Below are 9,135 nucleotides of genomic sequence, written 5' to 3' on the forward strand. Positions count from 1 at the left end.
TGGGTTAATTCTTCCCACTTTATTCATCTTTGTAAAGATTATTTTAGCTACTCTCAGGTCTGTGCTTTTCCATGTAAATTTAAGAATAAGCTTGCCTAGAGCTACATAAAGATTGCTAGAATCTTAATAGGAAATACATTAAGCCTTTAGATTAATTGGGGGAGAACTGATGTCTTTACTATACTGATTCTTCCGATCCATGATCAAGTTATATGTCTCCATTATTTATGTCTCTTTTGATTTCTTCCATCAGCATTTTGTAATTTTCAGCATATAGATGCTATACATGTTTTTAAGTGCATGCCTAAGTATTCATTTTCTATGGAGCAACTGTAAATAGTATTTTTACAATGCTGTTGCAAATGGTTTTTAATTTCAGCTTCTATATGTTCACTGTTACTATACAGAAATGTAGTCGATTTTTGTACATTGTTCATTTATCCTGTGACCCTGCTGAACTTGCTTATTACTCCTAGGAGGTATGGGGAAATTCTCAGAGATTTTCTATAAAGACAATCATGTCACCTGCAAATAGGGACACTTTTCTTGCCTTCTTTCTAAATGATATGCCTTCTATTTCTTTTTCTTGCCTTACTGCAGTGGCTAGATCTCCCAGTACGATATTGAATACAAGTAAAAGAATCATTATAAATGTTTGGATTTTCTAAGTTTTTGTTGCTTTAGCTATAGGTTCTGGCAAATAGCAAAATTCCTCTGCAGCCCTTTCTTTGTACCCTCTCCCTCTTCTTCATGACTAGAACATTTGGCCCATGCACATTATTCAAAATGTCAGATAGTAGTCAACAGATGTGGTTGTTAAAAAAAAAAAAAGAGGAAAAGTTCAGCATTTCTCGTGGGGATTAATGATAAAGCACTTTATATTTTTTCACCATGGCAGCATCATGTGGGGCAGCTGCAAAATGATACATTTTTTTGTTGGATGTGTTGGACTTGTCTCCCCCTCCCCATATTTATATGTTGAAGCCCTAACCTCCAAGGTGACTATATCTGAAGATAAGGTCTTTAGCAGGTAATTAAGGTTGAATGAGGTCATAAAAGTGGGGCCCTAATCCCATAGGACTACGGGCTTTATAAAAAGAAGAAGACATCTTTTCCTCTCCTTCTCCCTGCTATGTGTGCGCACACGGGGGGAAAAAGGCAACTGTCTATAAACCAGAAGGAGAGCTCTCACCAGACCCTGAATCAGCTGGCGCTTTGATCTTATACTTCCCAACCTCTAAAATTCTGAGAAAATAAATTTCTGTTGCTTAAGCCACCCAGTCTACGGTATTTTGTTGTGGCAAGCCGAGCTACCTGATACTTTGGATTTGTGCCAGTGATACCCTGGCACAGAAGCCCCCAGCTATGCTTGGCCAGCCCACACTACCATGAGAAAGCACTGGTTGTGCATCTTGTCCTAAGGACCAAGGGAAGAAAGAAAAGGAAGTGTGATTCACTTTTTACGCTAAGATCTCATTATCAGCAGCAGGAGAAATTGCTAGGATTTCCACAATGTTCCAGGACAAGTCAATGAAACTACCTCAATCAAGGAATGCTTCCCAATTTGGAAGCAGCATGAAGCCTAGACAGAAAGAGGTCCAGGCATACGTCAAGCCCAGGGATACCTAGAGTAGTGGTTCTCATGTTAGTATGCCCAAGAACTACCTGAGATGCTTGTTCAAATTGCAGATATCTGTGCTACCCTTTAAGATGTGGATTCAGTAGGTCCAGCATTAGGATGACCAACTATCCCAATTTGCCCGGAACTGTCCTGGTTTTACGAAAATCATGCTACTTGGGAAACCCCTCAGTTCTGGGTCTATCTGCTGGAATCTGCCCATTTAACAAGCATTCTAGTACATTTGTGTGTGGATAATCTTCAGACTGTATTTTGAGAAATGCCAACCTGGAGAGTTGATATTAACTTGCAATTCCTACCAGGGGGAAGGACAAGATGAAATTAAGTATGCCTATGAAAAGAACCTGGTGGATTTTAAGTGTGGTCACTTTCAAGCCTAAATTGTGGATGGGAAGATGACAAGTTAAATATTTAAATACACAAAATCCATCAGACTTTAGCACCTAATATCCCCCTTCTCACAGTGCTCCATTTGTCACATTCATGGTAACTTTCCCCTTTGAATCACTGTCTTGCTTTTCACCCTTACTCCTAGCATCATTCTTGTTGACTTTGACATCTAGGTGTCCTGCTTCTTGACTTCCTCACATTCTGTGTCAGTCAGAGTCCAGTCTGGAAACAAGAACCATGTCAGCTATTTGCACAGAGAGAATTGAATGTGAAGACTTGTTAGCTAGGTATAAAATTCTTAACAAGGTCACTGAAAGGGTTAAGTAGAGAGCACTAAGGTACTGCTGCAGTAGGCAGCTACTATCCCTAGGGCTGGGTGGAGGGCAGGGAGGAGGCCAGGATTATCAAAAATCAGACACTAAGAAGAGAGCCCTCAGAGCTGAAACATACACCTCTGAAGGGTAGCGTGCTCGGCTGGTGCTGGGGTCTCTGAGATGGGCTCCATAAAGCCGGGTCTGCAAGTGGTGGGAAAACACAAACTGGACTCCTTGGCTGCTATAGGAAGGAACTGCTGCCTGGGTGAAGAAACCCTGCTGGGTAACAGTGATAGAAATGGGAAACAGGAAGGAGCAAGCCCCTTCTTTCTCCTCCAGCCCTGCCGTCTCGCTCTGCACTCCATCACCGGCAAAGTGTAACAGGGAGCCAACTGGCAAAGCACGAGTGAGCTGCAAAGTTCCAGCCCTAGTATCAGAAGGGGAAGTATACAAGGTGAGTTTGGAGCAAAGAGACAAGGGCTTAACAGTGGGTACATCTCTTGTGACATTTTCTCCCACCTCACCTTCGTCAGTCTTTTTTTTTTTTTTTTAAAGATTTTATTTATTTATTCATGAGAGACAGAGAGAAAGAGGCAGAGGGAGAAGTAGGCTCCCCACCAAGGAGGGAGCCCAATGCGGGACTCGATCCCAGGACCCGGGACCACGACCCGAGCCGAAGGCAGACGCTCAACCGACTGAGCCACCCAGGCGCCCTGACCTTCGTCGGTCTTTCCCATGATCATGCAGTTGAGCTTGTCACCACCAGTATCTGTGTCACCTCTGAAATAATAACCTCCAGCATCTCACTCTCTGATGACTACTCCCATACCTAAGGTTTCCCCGCTCTAATACTCCTATTTTGGCATCACTTTGACCTCATTAAAAGGTCCAATCCATTGATGCTCAACAGACAGTCACCATCCCTCTTTTTCTAACTATACTTGCCTCCTTACACAGCTTGGGTTCCCTGTCATGATAGGCACGTCCTTACTGTTAACTCCCTGGATTTTCTCTCCTTGTGTCCAACTTGCCCATCAGAATGCCATCTCTAGTTAAGCCCAAATGATCCAACCACTTTATGCCCGCAGCGAAGCAGCTGACCGTTGACTGCTCTCACTTTAACTCCATGATCATACATTTCAAACAGATCCTCAATATTCCTCAACAATTTGACCGTATCTTCCTGGTGTGTTTACTTCTCTCCCTTCCCAAATACTATTTCACATTTTACAACTTCTCTTTCTCCTCTAGTCTCATTCACTCTACCCCTCTCCCCATCACTGCCAGCTAATTATGGCAAAAACAGAAACCTAGGCTCCCTCAACTTCCTGTCACCAGATAGACCAAGCTAACTGTATCTGAGCCTAGACTTTTTGCTTTCCTTCTCGCAGAATGGGTGACATGACTCTTTTTCTATGAAAGATCAGCCCCCCTGTTTGGGTCCTGGCTTTCATCTCCTCTCTTCTTCCCAAAGACTTCACTTCCGCAACTATCATCCCCTCACTTCCTGTCATCAGTTTCTCCCTCTCCATTGGATTATTCCCTATGGCCTATGAAAAGCCTCAAAACTTGAAAGAAAGAAATAAAAAGTGAGGAGGAGAGACAAAGAGAAGAGAAAAAAAAGAAAAAAACCTCCCCTGATTTCACAATCTCCTTTCAGCTACTAATCCGAATCTGTCCTCCAGTTGACAACAAAACATTCTGAAAGAGTTGCCTACGGTAGCTATCTTTATTTCCTTATGTCCTGTTCTCTCAGAAACCAAATTAATTGGGCTTCAGTCGGCATTAACAAAGACATCCGTGTTGCCAATAATGACGGTCATTTCTCTTGTCTTTATCACTCATGACCGCTCAACAGCAATGGATTCAGCCGGCCACGTAACGTCTCTCAGTTTCTGAGACACCATGTCTTCTGGTTCCTCTATCCGACTGGCAACTCCTGCTCAGTCTCCTTTGCTGATCCCCTCTTCAGTTTCACGTGTAAATGTTGCAATGCCCAGAGCTAGATCCTGGGACCACTTCCCTCTCTATTTCAACTCTTTCTCTAATCAGTCTCGTCCCATGACTCCTGATTTAAATATTCAGTGGTCTGTTTTTTCATCTCCAGTTGGATTTTTTTTTTCAAATTTCATTTTCCAATTGTTTGTTGCTAGTATATACAACTACAATTGAATTTTATATATTGACTCTGTTTCCTGAGATCTTGCTAAATTCACTTATCCTAGGAATTTTTGTAAGATTCCATAGGATTTTCTATCAGGAAAATCATGGCGTCTATAAATAACCATACATTTGTTCCTTTTTACCAATCTTTATGATGTACCTGACAAATAATAACAAAGGAAACTGGCATAGCATTATTAATAAAAGATAAAAAGCACTGTATTAGTCAGCTAGGGCTTCCATAACCAAATACCACGGACTGGGTGACTCAACAGATATTTATTTTCTCATAGTTCTGGAGATTACAAGTCCAAAATCAAGTTTTTGGCAAATTGGCTTTTTTCTGAGTCCTCTCTCTTTGGTTTGCAGATGGCTATCTTACCACTAAGTCTTCACGTGTCTTTCCTTTGTATATGTAAATGTCTGTGCCCTAATCTCTTCTTTCCATAAGGACACCTGCCATGTCAGATTAGGGCCCACCCACGTGACCTCATTTTACTTTAATTACCTCTTTATAGGGCCTATCTCCAAATACAGCTACATTTTGAGGTACTAGGATGGGGTTAGGATTTTAATATATGAATTTTGGGGCAGGGGGGGTGCTCAGAGTTCAGTCCATAACAAGCACTTTAGGGATTAAGAGAAATTATATAATAATAAATAGAATAATCCCTTAAGAATGTATAATAATTGTGTGTTTTTGCATACCTGCCAAAATAATCTCAAATATAAAAAAAATTTAAAGAATTACAAGGAGAAATTGACAAATCCATAACACTAACACTAATGTGAGAGACTTTAAACATATCTATCTCCTGGCAAATTTTTTATGCAGTTTACCAAATATTAGGAAGGATATAGAACACACACATGTACAATTTATGGGATTCATAAATCCTAAAACACATTAAAAAATGTACTATGAGCAGGCAATAAGACCATATTAGATATTTGCAGAGTTAAAATCACACCTGTCATGTTCTTTAATCTCAGTGCGAAATAAATTAGAAATCAAAAACAGAAAGAAAAAGAAACTCAAAACAGACAGAAATCAAATTTACTTCTGAGTAACTTGTGGGTTCAAAGGAACTAAAATACAATACGAAATAGTACCAAGAAATATTCAAAGTGCTTCCAATCACAACATGAGGATACAGATAAAAACTGGGGGGAAATGTATAGCCTTAAATTAAAATGCACTAGAATGTAAGACATATTGCACATGAATGAGCTAAGCATTCAGCTGAAAGTTCAAAAAAGAAAAAGGGTACACTGAACTCAAAGAAAAAAGAAGAAAATAATAACGATAGAAATAACAATGAAGAAAATGAACAATGATGGCAACATAGAAAAACCAAGCTGATTCTTGGAAAAGACAACTTACATAGGCATCTGACAAGACTGCTGATGGCGAAAAGAGAGACATGGCATCCATACACACGGGACACAGAAAGGACAAATGCAAGGAAATGGCCTTTGCTGAGGCTCGGGAAGCTGGAGGGAGAACATGATGAAGAATATCCCAGGCACTCTGGTGGGGCAGACAGGATAGGCTTTGTGCCCCTGAAGGAGTGTGTTTGTAGAATTTACCCAGTTTTCCCATGACTACCAATTGGCTTTGCCCAGCAGTTACTTAAACCTGAGGGGAGGGCAGGGTGCCCTCAGACATGGTTGCCTGGTTTCTCAGAACCACACAGCCAAGGTGGGCTGGGGAACAGAGAATCCCTGAAGTGGGGGCGCCTAAAGTTTGGGTCATGGACCAATCTCTGACACCTGGAGCCCCAATAGTAGTAAAGTAGGAAAGGTTGAGGTGAGGCACTGAAAGCCCCTTACACCCCCAGCGGACTCGTGATTGGAGACCTGCAGGCAGAAATTGGGTCATAGCTGACTTTTGTGGGGGTGAGAGGGGGAAGGAGCGAGAATGAACCTGAGAAATGTTTACTGGATGTAACTCTACCTGCGTGGCTGATTAAAAAAAGAGGGAAGTAGATTACAAAGAAAAAAATAAAAGACTTCCTGACGATTATCATTATATATACATGAATACATCCTCACAAAACAAACTATATAGACCTACAGAAAGTCAAATCTTAAAGTTCCTCTTAATTCCTGTCCCCTCCCCCCTCCCACCCACGCACATCAACTCCCAGGGGGGATCTCGAGTCAACGGTGTCTGCCCCATCTTTTTTAGTGCATCTACATATGTGTTACATGATCACTTTTAAGTAGAGTTTCTGTTTTAATGTTTGTGAGGCAATCATCCTGCTCTTTTCAGATTAGAACCTCTAGGTTCAGAAAGAAGAGCAGAGTCCTTGGAACTAGATGGGGTGGTGAAGCTAACAGAGGATTTCCAAACAGAGTTCCGAGTTCAGGGTCTCAGAAGCACTTCTTTTCTTTGGAGGAAATGCTTGTTTTCTAAGTGGACAATTAAAAATTCAGTACTGTTTTTGCAACTTCCTGTGAGTCTGTAATTATTTCAATTCATAAAAAACAATAATTGTTTAAAAGTCGGCATGCGGTTTGACATATTTTCTATTTTCTATCCCTTGGCTCTGCAATTCTGGAAACGTTGTGTCCACATGGAACTTTCATCAGCCCGGGTCTCTGGGTAACTGGGATGAGCAGACCTCCTTGCCCACCCACGGTAGATGGGGAGCATATGTGCGAAATATGCTTTGCTGGGTTAAGCAAAAACAATAACAAAAAAAACAAAAATACAAACAGATTGTGGCTTTTGTCATGGTGCCTCTCTCTCTCTCTCTCTCTCTCTCTCTCTCCCTCCCTCTGATCACTCATTCTGAGGGAAGCCACCTGCCACTTTGTGAAGACACATCCGGAAACTTATGAAGAGGCACAGCGGTGAGGAACAGAAGTATTTGGCCCACAGCCAATGTGGAAGAGCGAGCTGTCACCAGACACAGGTCTGAGCCCAGAGACAGACCTTCTGCCGCAAAGCCTTCAAATGATGGCAACCTCAAGAGGAACCTGCAGCCCGAACAACCCAGCTAAGCTGCTCCCTGACCCCTGGCCCTCAGAAACTGCACGAGATAATAATAAAGGTTTGCTATTTGAAGCTGCTAAATTGGATGGTGTGATACAGAAAAAATAACTAAGACACACAGACAGGGCTGCATTCTGGCTTCTGTGGGCCCCACTTTGGCCTTTGTAGGTGTCTTCCTCTGTAAACATTACAAATTCTCTTCTGATTTTTAAAGAATTGAAGACATTTTTGGAGGCCCTCAAGTACCATGGGCCCCAGACACTGTGCCCTCTGAGCCGAACGGTTGTCAGTCCTACCCGTGGGAACAGCATGAGAGGGACACGCAGTCATGGAACCATACCGAAACCTGAAGAATAAGTGACTAGCCCCGACAGTCCTCAAATCCAAGGGAGAAGTCTAACCCTTGGCAGAACTATTAGGATTTGGGCAAAATCCTACCCCACACTTGTGGATCCTATTGGGTCCTACATCTCGGGTAACCCGGAAGAAGACGGACCGACGGTGTAGGGAACCAAGCACACGCTCCGCTGAGTTATTACTAAAAGGCAATGACATGAGCTGCACGTGTGAGGTCCGTTGGACTCTGGTGTCTCGGCTGCAGCTACGCAAGGCTGACGGTGGCTTTCTAACACTGCCTTCTGGACTCAGTGTTTTCCTGGAACTGATATCTGATATTCACAATCCGAAGGCACACACCTGGAGGCAGTAAAGTGTTTGGTCTCAGAGCCCCAGGAGTAGCGGGCCTGAGCTTAAGTGCTGTCTTTGGTACTTATTTGCTGCATTACCTTTGGCAAATTTCTAAACCTCCCTGTGCCTCAGTTTTATGATCTGTAAAGTGGGACTAATGATCAAACCAACCTCATAGGATAGTTGTGAGGGTTACATGAGTTAACACATGTATAACACGTAGAATAGTACCTGGCAGAGAGTAAGCCCTCAACATTTTTATTATCATCTTCATCATTTATTGTGGTTACTACAGAGCTTCACTGGAGCTCACCCTAACTATCAATGGGCAATTTTATTACTCTCCTCAGGGAGTGTGCAACTATGTCTCAGGTATGTCAGAGCAATCATCTCATAAAAAGGAGCTGCAGAGTGTCTCCATCGAATGGAAGGCAGTAGTCAGGAATATGCCAACTGGAAAGATCCAGGTGGAGAGCCGGGTTCTTGAACAAGGCCAGCAGAGCACAAAGACTAATGAGTCCTTAGTATCTTTGGACGAACAGTCTCCATCTGTGGCTCAATGGGCTCTACTTTTGAGATCCTTTCCAAATAATTATAAGCCACAGTTTGGTTCACCAACAGTATTAGTTGATGCCTACTGGTGGTAAACTGCCAGACTATGGCCAACATTCGAAGTATGTGAGTGGCAAGAACAGAGAATAATCAGTCTGTCTGTTAGGCCAAAGTTTGGCTGGCATCATTGCTGGCCACCTGGTACATATTCATACCAGTTCCTGAACAACTGCCAAAACTCCACTAAGGCCAAGTGGACAGTGGAGAGTTGGGTCGTGTAAGACAGTCCATGTTTGGGCTCAACAGATGCTGAAAAATTGGGTCCATCGAGGTCAAATTTGAATGGTACATAGAGATGAGAGTTTTATTAACCTGCAGAACACCAAGTG

This window comes from Eumetopias jubatus, unplaced genomic scaffold, assembly GCF_037043125.1.
Source record: "Eumetopias jubatus isolate StellerSeaLion01/CBP00866 unplaced genomic scaffold, mEumJub1_p1.0 scaffold_14, whole genome shotgun sequence".
NCBI lineage: Eukaryota > Metazoa > Chordata > Mammalia > Carnivora > Otariidae > Eumetopias > Eumetopias jubatus.